This window comes from Thunnus albacares, chromosome 7 (genome assembly GCF_914725855.1).
Source record: "Thunnus albacares chromosome 7, fThuAlb1.1, whole genome shotgun sequence".
Lineage (NCBI taxonomy): Eukaryota > Metazoa > Chordata > Actinopteri > Scombriformes > Scombridae > Thunnus > Thunnus albacares.
This window is the reverse complement of record NC_058112.1, coordinates 21,624,423-21,639,549: the sequence shown is the minus strand read 5'-3', so window position 1 is coordinate 21,639,549 and position 15,127 is coordinate 21,624,423. Positions and strand designations below refer to the sequence as shown.

The following is a 15,127-nucleotide window of genomic DNA, read 5'->3' as shown; positions in this document are numbered from 1 at the left end:
AGTGAATGAAATTACGAAATGCGGCTACTGCTCAAAATAGTCTCATACTCGTATCACAAAGTAAATGAAATAATACGACAACACAGAACAACAACATTACTGTTACTGTGGGGGGAAGTTATTAAAGCATGATACGGTCTGATCATCTATAATGCAATCCATCTTGTGTTGCGGTGTAATGTGACACTGAAACTATAAATCAAAAGCTAACCCCCTTGTGTCAAGTGTAAACCCAGCTTTAGAATTTTCTGTATGCTTATGGTTGCTTTCCTGCATGAAAATGCTGCATAATCCAGTAATATTCACACATTCATGCATTCTTTAGCCCTTGCGTGCCTCCATCTGGGCCAGGAAGTAGTGAGTGACCTAAGCGAGGGGCAGCTGGCAGCCCCAGAGTTCACAGAGAGCAGGAAGCTGAGGGGCCTCTACACTGACGCTTCCTTTTTATCAGGAGGAAGCAGGCCGGCTGTTTGTGCTCAACCCAAGAATTCTTTGTGCTTATCTTGCGTTCACCCTATTTCCCTCAATAATGGCTGTGCTGAGCAGGTAATGAGGTAAAAGGTATGTATTTGACAAGCTGGGCCCGGCAGATAGCGGACTCTCCAACAGGCTCATGGCTTGGTAGGCGCTTAGTTGAGGATACACTCAGCCCCGTCTCAGGTTGCGTTCAAATCACATCTATCTCAAAATCCCCCCAGCCATCTTTTCCTCCGCATAATGTTTTTCAGAACTAATAAACCGTGTCACTCAGGTGTCCATTAAAGGCTGCTGGTGAGGACCCACTGGTCATTACAGAGAGCGAGCACACTCAGTAAATCCCTCTGCTTTCGCCTGGAGGTTTCTTCATCACCTTGTGCTCTTTTCATCCTTCAGATGTAGTCAAAGCTCAGAGAGGGGCTTAGGCTGGCCAGGGAGTCTGGCACTGATAGGTATGTGACACGGGGCAAACGTGTGGGAGATTACCTGCCTGACTTTAGAAAGACTGGAGCACAACTCTGATCCACTGAATGATGCTGAAGTTTAAGCACACTGCCTCTTGTTGAAAGAACAAGGAACAAAAGAGATTTCACAGTTTTTTGTGCATGAAATGGAGTAATTTATTTGCCGGATGAACAACCAGTTCTTTGGGAAAATTCACACAATGTTGCCTGGTTGACTCACATTAAGTTCAGTGTTGGCACACTGGGCAGGAGGAAGCTGGGTGCTAATCAAGTCGCACCAGGGAGGAAGAGCTCATTTTATGGATGTGTGATTGTTCTCCACAATCACTGGGGCTTTTCACTAAAAATGATATTTGGTGCCAATTTAAACATTTCACAGATAAGGAACTCTTGTCAGACTTGCGTTGTGCCTTGTTTCTTGCTTAAATGACTTGGTTCCTGTTAAGGATTTTGATAAAGACTCTGTTCAGAGGAATAATTCATCGACACAATTGGAGGTTTGTTCACTGTTTTTGAACCAGAGAAGATGTGTGGTGGATCAAGAATAACTCAATTGTCTGTATTTTCAGAGTACAGTACATACTTTGAGTCAACCTCATCTTGGGGTTGGTATAAGCATGCATGCAAAAGTGCACGGGTGTTACTCTGAGACACTGTTTTCTATTATACTTAAGATTTTGGGGCATGATAACATTAATGTGTCTGGTTCTGTTCCAGTATCTGTTTCAAACCGACCTCGGGACCAGAAAATGATTAACCAATCAGTTTGTTTTAAACCCCAAGGCTGAACAAAACATGATTCAGATATGAGAGAAGTAGGCATTGATACTCCTCTGTGAGCCTTTGTGATCTGCTGCCGCTGACTTTAGATTTAATGTTGCTGTAACGTTACTGTGAGGCAGGTGCATTTTTAAAAGTCAACAAACAGCTTTACATTTGTCCGAGATTTTACTTCTAAGAGGATTTGCACAGCACATCTCACTCCATCTTGTGTTAATGAAAATAACAACTATCGTCTAGTGTATTGGGGGCAACAGGCCATGCAATAGATCAGTGACAGTGCATTTTTACAAACGCCTCTGCTGGAGTGCAGGACATGGCCTGTTGCATTTATACACTGTTAATAGTGAATTCAGACAGATCATTTCAAATCAAATTAATATTTTTTTTCCACAATTAATTCAAATTTTTGAATAAAAAGTGACAGCCTGAATCCATGGAGACATTAACGTGTATCTTTGCAGATGTCTGTGTTATTATATATATATATATATATATATAATATATTAATATATATAGTGATAATGAGGAGTCAAACTCAAACTGTTGCACTGTTGTTCATTTTGGGTCACTGTTCTACTCTTCTTTGGCTGTTTTTCGGAGATGGTACTGCGAGCCGAGCTCAGCCCAGATCTGTTTTTACAGCCTCTCCCTGTGACTCATTGGGCCTAATGGTTCTCTCATCTCCTGACTCAGGCATTTTTCTGATGAAATGGGACTCTCTCCCAGCTTCTGGTCTTTCTCTTTTTCAGTTGCCTCAGCCACAACTGTGTCCCAATGCTGCTCTACTCCACCCCTTTCTCCTCTCTCCTTTTCTATTCCTCGTTTCTCCTCCTCGAGTGCGCCTGCTCTTTCCATCCAAGTTACGGAATAAGAGAATATAGCTTTACAAGAATACTCTCATTAGTCATCTGGGGCTTTTTTTTTAATGTGCCCTATTTTATAACATATTCAGCTCTGCATTTTTTGATTCCTTTGCCTAAAGGGGATACAAGCCCCTAAATATCCTGTTTATTTTTAATCACTGATGATGGGCTACACAGTATAATGTGATATGATAATTGTTACACGCAAATACAGACACACAGTTGCTCTCACCACAAATTGACTTGGTAATTTAGAGCGCATGAATTATTGTAAGGATGGACAGTGGGTTGTTAAGGATGACCTAGATAATTAGCCCATTATCATTTTAAACAAATTAAATGCATGTCAGGTGTTTGAACAGGATGTTAGCTCATTAATGCGCATTCTCTTGTTTAGGTTATGATTGGGAGATGTGATATGAAGCTGAGATGGTGCAGTTACATCAGATTTATAGACACAGGGAGGACTGTGAGTTGGTATATCTGACGTAGTCTTGTTGCTGCTGTATCGGCTTTTCCAGCGCGGCTGAATTATAGACTACTTCTTAAGAGATTTATTTTGAGCGTGATTTGGGTTTGCATCGCAGTCTGCTAATAACGTTTTGCCGTTCCAGTCAGTGATAACCATGCAAACCTCAAATACACAAACACAAATGTACATGAGGCTCTCCCACACACACACACACACATCCCTGCAGCCTGGGTGTTGTTGGCACATCTCAACTGGAAATGAGGTTGTTTTATATTTACTGTATATGGACTTCATATCTCCTCGAATCTAGGCTAAATGTTTTGCGTTCAACTCGTAAACATGGCACAGAAAAACCTTAGCTAAGCAGAGATTTCTTTATTTTGACTTGGAAGTGAATACTGTAAACTTTAGTAGGCGTAACTGGGCTAATGTGATTCTGTTTCTCCCTTCCGCAATCTTATTATGTGCATTTGTATTCAAATATCATGCCAGTATGAAAGGAAGCACCTTTTTTTTAAAAAAGCTCCAGTATTTTTCTTTCCGCTTGGCTTGCTGCTTTTTGCAGCCTTTGAAGCCCACACACCTTGTCCACAGCGTTACTCCCTGCAGGTCCTGTGGGATAACAGCAATGTTACAGTCCCTCCCACAGGGTGAGACTCGCCACAGGTCTATTAGACATATGGGCTCCTTGTCAGCCTCCACAGCGTCAGGGGGACAGATCAGTGTTTGATTAAAAAAAAAAAAAATCTACACAGCGGGTTTCAACTTCTACCTGGGGTAACTTGGGAGAAGGGCCAGCTAATGATCTCACTCCTGCCAGGATCACAAGCCTCCAAGAAATGCGCTTCACCTTGTTAAAGAACAGCAACTTCAAATCTTTAGAGCTTCTAAACTAGTAGCGGTGTAGTTCAGGGCCATCCGTCTGTCTGCATTTAGAACCTGTTTTCTGGTTTGCCAGAAGAGTGCAATACAGGTGTGTAGCTTTTTTTTCTGGTAGTAGTTCTTCTGTGTCATTTTATTTATTGCCCACAATAACACCATTAAACCACGTGTTTTAAAACTGAAGCACAAAGGGGGGCTGAACTGTTACTTACAGTGTAGCCGTAAAGCCAATTGAGGTCATTCAAGCGACCCAAGCATACTTCAGTGACCCAGGCTAGTTTGTGTGAAGATTCCTGTGATGGTTCTTGGACTCGCTGGAGGACGACTTCCCCTGCGTGTCTCGTACACCAATGAATTTATTTGTCTGACCAGCCCCTGCATGTCTAACTAAGTAATAGCCTTTTCTTTTTAACAGCAGATCAAATGTGCATGCTGTTAGTTATTTTTACTCCTCAAAGGGGGAAACAATTAGACAGCGAAGACTGAGCGCCTCGCTGCTTCATGATTTTTTGATGCCGCTTTATGAAATTTTTAGCCCACCACCACTTTAAAAGTGCGCTACTCGAGACAGCATTCACGGGTCACTGCACTAAAACACGGCCTCTGTCCTTTGGGCAAACATTCGGTCAATGCCAGCCTGTGTGTTACAGCCACAAGCAAACCACGCTACCATTACCACAGAGGGAATGTGCTGCATTTAATAAACTCTGTGGATCAACTTCCACAGAGAATTCTTAAGAAGCTACTGTAGGTTTTCTTAGAAGAGAAGAGAAGAGCAAAAATAGACATATCTCTTTGAGTTGAGGAGGTATTTTCCTCACTGTAAATTTTCTTTGCTAATAGTTATTAGGGTAAACACACGCACACCGTGAAGCATAATTCCTTTTTTCTTTAATCCTTGCCTGGCTGCATCTTCCTGTCTTTGAAGCTTAGGAAAAACGAGAATCCACTGCACAGGAAAGCTAGCCACTGTTTAACCATTTGAAATATATTAAAGGAGTTTGATATTTTCATGAAAATGTATTTCAGTCCAAACGTTTCTGACAGTTGAATCCAGGGATCACCTTTGCATGTGTTTGTCAGAGATAGCACAGGCACTGCAGGTGTCTCCAGTATGTGAAATTAAATTGGCTGCAGTGCTCATTGATTTAAGTGGTTAAACAAACAAACTGACTCTCTGAGGGATGTTTTTTTTTTTTCAGTGGAACATCAGGTGATCTTGGGTGTCTTCCCACTGATTTGGCACTTGTCCCACGTCAGGACTATAGGCCAGCAGCAGCAAAGTCGTCCAACCTTATCTTGACCACCTGGGTGTGACGTGAGGCTTTTGTTTAACAAAAAAAACAAAAAAAAAAAACAGAATGCTCAGGCATTTCTCCAAGAGTATACACCCCGGAGAAACAGACCCAGATCATCTCTCCTGATAACACTTGGCAGGAGACACATCCCATGTGAAACGCTTCAGCACCAATGTTGAAGCCAAAGTAATTTTGTGGGTGTCTCTGAGAACCCCTGAATGTGCAGAGGTTATTTTGACTTTATCTGTCAAGCTATACTGTTAAAAATTCATCTGTCTGTCTGTTTGCTATACACGCTCTGAACCTGAATGCCAAAAATGTACAAATCAGTGCTTTGATTGGACAGCTTATACAAAACAGAATTCAACACAGATAAAACAACTTTTATATTCATATATCACTTTGTTTAATACTTAACTAAAATTTAGTCCTAGTCAATAACCGGAGATGATCTCATTTAATCTCACCACATTAAAACGATGCACAGAATAAACAAAGAAGAGCAGAGAGCCGATGTTGTGAGCAATTACCAAAACCACTTTCGCTTATCTCTGCAGGCAGTTTGGAATTGGACGGACTGCTTTTTACTTAATAAGGAACAGATGTCCAACCTTTTCCTCCTCAAAACATTTCTGTGTGAGCTTTCCATACATTTGCCAAATCTAGAGCAATCTCCCCTCCCCTCCCACCTCACCCGCCTGTCTATACTGCAAGCTTTCAAAACAGCACCTTCAAATGTTTGGCTGGCTCTCTTTGTGTGTACATATTTATTCTGTTGCCTTTGGCCTGAACCAAGCAGACTGAGACTTTGCAGACAGCTGGAGATTTTGAAAGTTAAAAAAAAACATAACCGTTCAATATCTCCTACTGAACCTCCCCAGCTCATTATATTATATCTTCTGTAATCTCCTCCTGCTTTGCTCATATTTTCACCATTTGGTGGCTCGTATCAACATAAGTCTCACGCAGTTGAGAGTTACATATTTTTCCTTGTTGTGTAGGCCTCTCCTGATGAGATATTTTGTCCTTATATAGACCTCTCTAAACAATACGCAACATTCATCTGTGGCAATTCGATGAACGCCGCTTTAGTTACCTCCACAAGTGATTAGTTGCTCCGTTTCAGCTGTACGTGTAGCTTTTTTTTTTTGTAGGGTTTTGCTTTTTAAATCTCAAGTCACATGCAAACGTTTAAATAAGCAGGAGAACACCATAAATATCCCAGCTGTGGTCACTCCTGTGGTCCTGTTACAGTAGTGAGGAGCACTTAAATGGGCTGTTTATTTATAACGTATGCTGCGGTGGGCTGATGGAGATATGCACCCCCGCTGAAGCTGCAGCGCACGCTTGGGTGCGTTACTCACAATTTCATCACTACCCCCAATTAATACTCAAGGCAGCATCAGCAGCATCTGCTCAAGCACAACAGTTGTCGTTGGTTCCCAAGAGTTGAGAAAATTCAAAGTAAGCTCAGCGGTGGTGTTATTACTATTCTGAACTTGTTATCTGCATGTGCTCCATGAGCAGGTTCATCGAGAAGCCTCTGCATTACAATTATGGCTGCTCTCATAGTTGTGTGTGTTTTCAGTCTTAAATCAAAACCAATAATTTTAGGTAGGTCTGACCTCATAGTGTTGTCTGTGTTTCTCTGACCACATTCATCCCCACACAATTGTCCCAGATCCATCATGTTTTGTGGTGTAAACCTATTGACTTGCGTTTCTTCAGGGACCTAATCTTGGACCGCCTCCAAGCAGCTCAGTTTCCATCCTTTCCCCATCTTTCTTCTGTCTCCCATAAATCAATGTGATGTAATTGCATAAACTCCCTTTCCCACAGCTTGGGCCTGCAGGCAGAGTATTCTCAGAGAGAAAGTGTTTCAGTGTGGCCAGTTAACCTTAACCCCCTGATTCCCAGAACTGCAATGTCCCCAGCTTGTGAAAGTTTTATTTTGGCCGTCAAACATCTCTGTTTGCAGAGTTTCTTTCATTGGTAGTGTTTGATGTTTTGTGCATTGTGTTTTTTCCATGCAGCCGTGCTGTGGAAGTTAACTTTCTCACAGTTGGCACTCACTGTTTACATCTGGCTAATACACTCTAAGCTCAGCAGATTAAATCTCATTTCTCTGAGTGCTTTTTGTGTTGAGCCAAGCATGATTTCTCCTGACATCTCCCCGCTTGTGGCTTCCTCAGCCTATCAAAGGAATGCTCCTTAAATGCACTCCTGCATTTTCACGAGTTTGGACCATGGAAAATGTCCAACTCCTTTTTTCCACCTCTCAGTCCCTCCTGCCTTTCTCTTGGGACTCACATAGAGGCAAGATATCCCCTCAAAGGATATTTTTCAACTCTTTGTCCTGGGAGTACCAAGCTTAGAGTGAACCAGTGTGGAAAGGAGTGCAACTGAAGGTTTTTGGAGTGTGCAGAAAAACCCTTACTCACACAGTTCATGGCTTGACTTTATCCCAGTTTCATCTCCAATAATCCTCCTGCCTTCGGTCTTAGCCTGTTCTGCCAAAGAACATTGATAAAATCATTTTTACCCTCATGCAGACACACATTTTCAGGCTATTTGGCCATTAGTGGCAAATTAGCATATTTGACAGTTTGAGAGACAAAAAGCATGAGTCATTTTCACTGCTCTCTCTCTCTCTCTGTGATGAGTGTGTGTGTTTGTCACAGCTTGTTACCTGCTATCACCACAGCCACCACATACAGGCTGAAATAGAGGGATTTGGGTTTCTTCGGCACATGTGCAGCTTTATGAGGAGGTCCCAGTATGGAGCCCCTCTGGGCTGAGGAAATGATCCAGATGCAAAGCTTCTGGCTCTCATAACCCAGTGGGACACCTGCCCTGTTGCTCCTGTACAGCCCCCTGCAAAATCCACAAAGACACAGACTACCATCTCTCTGTATGCAGGAAATTTGCCATAATGTGCTGTTGCATACTTTCCTATGCAGCTTGTACAATATGTGTGAGTTGGCTTTCATTCTTGTAGTGGAGCTCTGCCTTATGCAGTTCAATAGAGCACAATTACTGCTAAGCTCAAGTCAAATATTGTTGGCACGCAGTCTGTTGCCCCAGTTACTCCTACAGTAAATTCACCCGGATGTAAACTCTTCACATGTCCAATGTTAAGCATTACTACAGTTTGAATTGTTTCACCAAATATTAGTAATAGTTGTGAAATGGACAAAGACATATTTCTTACTTGCAGCGGGGGTCCGACAGATGGGGAAACCTGCTGGGGGACACAAATAAACAAATACAGTATGTCTGTTACACAAAGTTGCTGAATTGGTGAAAAAAAAACAACTACAGTTTTATCTAACTTACAACATCAGTAAGTACTGTTGTCTATATTAGTTGTATGTAGTTATAAAGAGTTGATTTATGCCTGTATTTGTAGGTGGTATGAGTAAAAAAACAATTAAGGCTAACAGCCTATTTTATTTGTGTTGCATAACTTGAGACATTTAATTAGATGGATCTTCTTTGTTGCTCATTAAAGTGGGGCACAAGCAATGGATTTTAACATGCACATGCAGTAATTGTCTACATGAGATCAAAACATTATTGCCTGATTCATTTGATGGTCACTCTACATTCAGCTCATTACATGTTCCTCTAACCGAGATTGGAAGCAGCAGGGAGCCTCATGGATTATATGTGATATGATGTGATGTGATATGCTATGATATGATAATAGACTGTAAAAAAAATATGGATGTAGTCACCGTGAAATCACCCATTGGTTTGTGGACTGCTTTGAAGCCTTGAGGCAATTTGACCATCGCCATCTTGGATTTGAACGTCGCTATCTTTGATTTTTTGAGTCACTATATTTGGACAAGAGGGTAGAGCTGACCATAGCTAACTGCTAGCTTGCTTAGCACGGTGCATTTACAGTCTATGGTTAACTCTGATTATGATTCTATGCTAATGCCAATTTTCGCTGGCGGAAAACAGCTGAAAACCATTAAAACAAAATGTACTTACCGGAAACCTGACCAGCCATGGTTACGTTAAGTTATCAACGTTGTCACCATGGTAGCGACTTGTCAATCACAACGTAGCCATGCCCTAAAGCATACCCTGCTTATTGTCTGTTTTACTCTAAATGGGACCATAATTTACAAAATGAACATCATGGTGTATAGAAGATGTTTTGAAACTCGCAACTGAGACTATAAACTCATTAGGAAACTGTTTACTGAGGTAATAAATCAAGTGAGACGTAGGGTCATTTTCCCATAAACCTCTGTATAATCAGACTTCTTTTTGGAGCCAGTGGAGTCTCCCCCTGCTGGCCATTAGAAAGTCTCCAGATTTAAGGCACTTCTGCATTGACTTCACTTCTCAGACCCGGAGCTACCTGCTTGGATATGATATGATATTGATTCTTAAGGTGCTGATTCCATATTGACGGTGGTTAAGTGTTTCATTTCTGTAATTCAATATTTCAATTTTTGTTTCTGGCTACTTTTTGAACACTTGGTTTACAACAGTTGATTGATTCTTTCAATGACACTCTTTAAGTAGGATGTTGGGTAAGAGAGGGACATTGTTTTCCAGGAAGTTGTTTAGCAGAGGTGGTAAGCCACCCAGATCTTGATGCATTGCCATAATAGAGTTGTGAAATAAAATAGCACCAGATCTCGGATATAAACTGGCCATCTTCCTCCATGTTTGTTTATACTTTTGTCTACTAATGTGACCCACATGTTTGTGCTCATAAACAAAGGAAGTCAATGCGTTGTTTAAGCACAGCCTTGTTTTACCTTGTCTGAACATGGTTAAAAACAACTGTTTGCCTCAAATATGCCAAATACAAATATTGTCTTGGAATCAGTCAATCACTCCATCACACATACAAACCATCATATGAATTCCAGAGTGTTGTATGAACATTGACGTAAGATTTTCTGGGTGTGCTCAGTAAGGTATGCAATGAAAACCATCAGAAATGTTATCCAGACTCACTGGGCCTCAGATTTTGGGCTGTTCCAATTTCGTAAGTCCCAGGCAGTGATCCAAGTGTCCCTCAGCCCATCTTTTGGTTATATTCTCATTTTCTTTTTTTTCTTTTCATATTTTATACTAATCCCAGTTTTGTCACTGCTTTTGTTTTTTATTTGGATTGCTGTGAAATGAAGAGACAATTGCCAAGTAGAGCAAGAATTAAGTTAACAAAAGCCAAACATACACTGCTCTGGTGTCGCTCATCATGCATATGAGCAAAATGGCTATTTCAGAGAAGGAGGTTTGCTTGTGGTGGAGTCCAAACTCAAATGCCCTCCGCTGGTTTTCATTATCAAAATAAGTTGCATCTGGTCCCATTGAGCAAAGAATCTGTTTCCACTTCTTCTGTATCTTCTGCATTGAGATATTTACCACATTGTTTGTCAGCACACTAAACAGCTTCATGAGTCTCAAACTGGCAGGAGGGTCAAGGTGAGGGCATATTATTGACAGATACTCCCAATAACAGGCAGCATGAGAGGTAGAGGATATTTCTCTCTGTGACTTTGTGATGACCATTGCTATGATGTTCTTTGCTACAGAATCTGACTTCGACAAATATACAGAACCTACTGCTTTATGGTATTTTAGCAAGATTTAAATGAGGCTTAGAAATGGTTACCAGATGTGTTCTTAACACATGTTTAAGTGGCTGGTTTGACTTATAGGATAACAGTGGCTGCATATTTCTACATGAAATGTCTTGTGGAAAATATAACACAGGACAGCATATGTTTTAGTACAAAATACCATGGATTCTCACTGGATACTTGTTTCAGGTGTTGCAATCACTTATTATGCTGCAAGTGTTATCATACTGCCATACTGTGGTAAACTGTACCTCTGTTTACAGTAAATAGGATTAGGCTGAGCAACATGTGTAGGTTGAGGAACAATTCATCGCTTCAGTATTTTTGTTTTCATAAAAAATATTTCACTATTTTTAAAGGACTACAAATCTGGTGTGTTGTCTTCTATGCATAAGTCATGTTTTAGCTGGGGAAAACATCCTGAGGGAAGACTCTATGCAAACTTCCTCTTTGTGCAGGCAGCCTGGCTCTTTATCTCCGTTCCTCTCTGTGAGCTGTGAGCTGTGAGCTGCGTGATTCTCAAGCTTTACTGGGCTTTAGGATTTAACGGCGATGGAAATGGTTATCATACGGCCGTTCGTCAGCTCGCAGGGCTGTGGGGGGGGGGGATCGGTGAACAAACTGGTGAGAATTTAACAGCCCCAGCCCCCTCTGTGTTTGTAGTAATGAACTCTTACCTTGGCTTGGAAGGCTGCACTGCTGGTATCCTTGCTGTGTTTTTGTAACCCTCACTAAAAAATCCTTGCTCTTAATTGTGTCCCACGGGCCCGAGCTCTCAGTATTCACAGCCTTTCCTGTCCCTCGTACTGATCCTCCCCCTCCTCCAACCTTAGCCCCATCATCCCAATTCGACAGGTCTTTCCTCTTTAATCGCCCAACTTCAAAGCGATGTTGTGATGCCCCCCAGGCCCCTGGCTCCTCAGAGACAGGGGGCCTAGCCTTGGGTGAAAGTTTGGTGGTGGTATATGAGGCGGTTAGTTAAGTAAGACAGGTATGGGTTAAAGAAAATAACAACAAGTAGTTGGTTAGTTTGGTTGCTGTTCTTCATCATGGTGTCACCAGGGAGAAGTTGCTGTTGTGTAATTATAGCAGGTTACAGATGTTTGAAAGGGTCTGTGTAAGACACTCACCGGTCTTTGATGAGGCCATCTTTTTAGAGGTGAAAGATACGGGCTGCTGCCTTCAAGAACCTGCTACAAAGAGAAGAGGCCTGGCTAATGTTTGCCTCTGACTTACCAAAGAGGTGGACACAGTGTCAGCTTTCATCAGCATCAAACCAGTACCCACCGAACACATTTTCAGGGGCTGCATTCTTATCAGGTTTCCATTTAGTCCAAAACGATTAACACTGAGAAAACAGAAGACTGCTTAATGAGTTCAGTTTGCATCTTTTAGCTGAAATAATTGTGTACTCCAAATGACAGAATACACTTGCCCGTTGTGTAACCCCCAGAGCAGCTAATGTAAAAGGAAGAACAAAGAAAACAGTGGGTTAGCTGTGTCCAGAGATAGAGGAGAGTGAGTGATTAGTTGTGTGATGCCCTCTGATCAGAGCGCGGATTGTTTCTCCATCGTGGTGGTTTATCTTTATCTTTGGTGGTTGACTTACACCATTAGATCAATAAATCCAGATGGGGTACAGCGATAATTCTGTCTCAGCACTGCCCTCATTAGAGCGGACGTTCAGGAGATATATGGCTGCTGGCAATTGCCCTCTTTTTTCATATCTATAATATTAGAGCATGACGTATATGGACTCTGTCAGAAGTTGGCTGGAGATGTCTGCAGAGAGCTGACATCCACAGCTGTAGATTTTTCCTTTCATTTAGTGTGTTTATGAAGGTTTCCCCATAGGTCATTATTTCCCCGTTTGGAGTCATTTCTAAAGCTCCAAGGTTCAGTCTTGTCAACATTGGTGAGAAACTGAGTTCAAGCCCAGCTGTGAGGTGTAGATGGAAGAATTGTCACTTCCTCCCTCGTTTTACTATCCACTTCCTGTCTCCGGAGGAAGAGTTGCTGGCCGAAATCCTTGCTGTTCTTTGACCTCTAACAGCATTATCAAGGTTGCCAGCCTGATTGACAGGATGAGGTGTCTTCTGGAGGTGAAAAGAAAGCACAAATGACATGTCCCCAGCCAATAGCGCACACACAGTAAAGGCTGAAGTATGTTCAAAGTCAAGTCAATTTTTACAACCCAATATCACACAAATCACAAATTTTACTCAAGTTACTTTAATTTATATTAATATAATCAATTATAATCAATTACTGATTACACATTACTCCTTGTAAAAGTAATTACATTACTTTACTCATTACTCAGCAGCAAAAGTTACATGTTATATTACTTGTTACTTTACATTTGTTACTCTGTCAAAGTTGCCTTTAAACAACTCAAAATCCTCTACAGCCAAATGTTACATCTTTTGTATTTCGCACATGTAGAAATAGAAAATGAGACATTTGTGGTTTAAAAAGCAGGGAGGATACAATCTAGAAGGATTTATTGACCATCCAACGGCTAGTGCTAGCATAGCCCTGGTGACTGCACACAGCACTCCAGTCCTGACCTCAGCTACACGATTCACACACTCTGAACCAAAACTATTAGCAAGCCGGCTAAGAATTCACAATATTTGTATAAGACAACTTTGGAATTATTGCGAGTCGTGTTTGTCCTCCTCCAGAACAGTCTGTCGGCTGAATGCAGAGACCTACTGATGTCAACCCCTCCTTTAATACCAGTAAGACAGCAAGAATGCCAACCCCTAAGTGTAAAAGTAATGGAGCGTTACTGGGATTAGTAACTGAAATGTAATAACTGAATTTCAAATACATACTTACTTTAAAGTGTTACTGCCTAACACCGATCCTTAGACCCTCCATCTCTATCCTTAGTAGAAATAAACTACTTTGTGCAATGTGTTGTACGACTATGTCTGTAGGCAAAAGTATTACTAGCTGTTGCAAAGAGCCACACTTGGAAGCAGGTTGAAAAGCAAGAGGGGCAAGAATCTTATAAATGGGGATGTCACATTAACATTTACCACTTTAAGACACTCTCTTAAGACTGTGGACATGCTTGTCAGATTGTTGTTTTGGGAAATTGTTGAATGCAACCCCCGCAGGCTCACACAGGTGTGGCAGATAGGGGTTTCAGATGCTGCTTGACAACAACAAGCACTTTGTTTGAAGCATACTGTCCCCTTAATTCCTGTTATTCCTTTATGACTACTACAGTTTCCTCTGCTATCTATTGTGACTACAAGGGATAGCTACATACTGTATGTCCTAATTTATAACGTGCTACTGTCTCACACACAAGATAGATGTTGGTGATGCAATAATATTGTCAGAGCTTGAAATACCAGCAGAGGCTAATCAATTAGTCGCTGCCTTGATGTTTAAATTGCTCGCAGTGCTCGTGAGCTTAAATGTCAATGACTAGTTGGCGAGAGAGATTTATTTAAAAGGAAAGCTATTGAGCGGATGTAGATGAAACCTTTTCTCTAGTGTTGAGTCTCTCCCCGCTTTGTCGGACCCTCAGTGGCCTGGCCTTTCTAGTCTCCCTCGAGGGTTCGTTCTATTGTTGTGCTTTCTCAGCCGTCTGCGCTGATCTCTCATCTCACCCCCATAACCGATTCAATGAGGCTCTGCGATCCTATTGGTGCTCCACTTTCCCGTGAAAAGGTTTCCATGGAAACCAAAAAATAATGCAGACCCTCACCACTGTTGCTCTCCACCAGCTAATAGCTCTCTAAACAGGGGTTCAGGAGAGACTACCTCTGCAACAGGCATTCAGGATATAATTTGACCACTCTTTTGCTCAGAGCTAAATTACAGACATGATAATGTATTATGCACCTACCTGCTGCTGTTGTAAGAGACTTGAAAGTAAATGGAAAGGGATTACTATGTTGTATTGCTTGGGTTGTATGTTAGCTTAGCCGTATGATAAATATTTTATAAATGAGTCTTTTAAACAAGCGCTACATCCTTTGGCTCCCCATGCGTGTGTAGCCACTGTGGAGATGTTATTGATTCCCTGAGCATATTCTTTGTAATGTCTGAATTCAAGTGATAAGGGAGTGTATCATTCCAGTGCATCTCCCCACTTCTCAGATTTGTCCGTTTCCTCACTCAGGCTCTGATTGCCTTTCCTAGATGCAATCAGAGCTCCTGTATTCTGTATGGGGGATGGTGTGTTGCTGCCACTGTCGGTTGGGTTCTGCGTCCTGGTGAATCTGATGTCGGCTGGCAATATGGTGTGTCGGCG

At 41.7% G+C, this 15,127-nt stretch overlaps 1 protein-coding gene across 7 annotated transcripts in view; it reads left to right on the top strand.

Annotated features, from left to right (window-relative positions):
- tspan18b (tetraspanin 18b) overlaps window positions 1–15,127 on the top strand; it is a 44,508-nt gene that overhangs the window by 15,661 nt on the left and 13,720 nt on the right. The window lies entirely within an intron of this gene.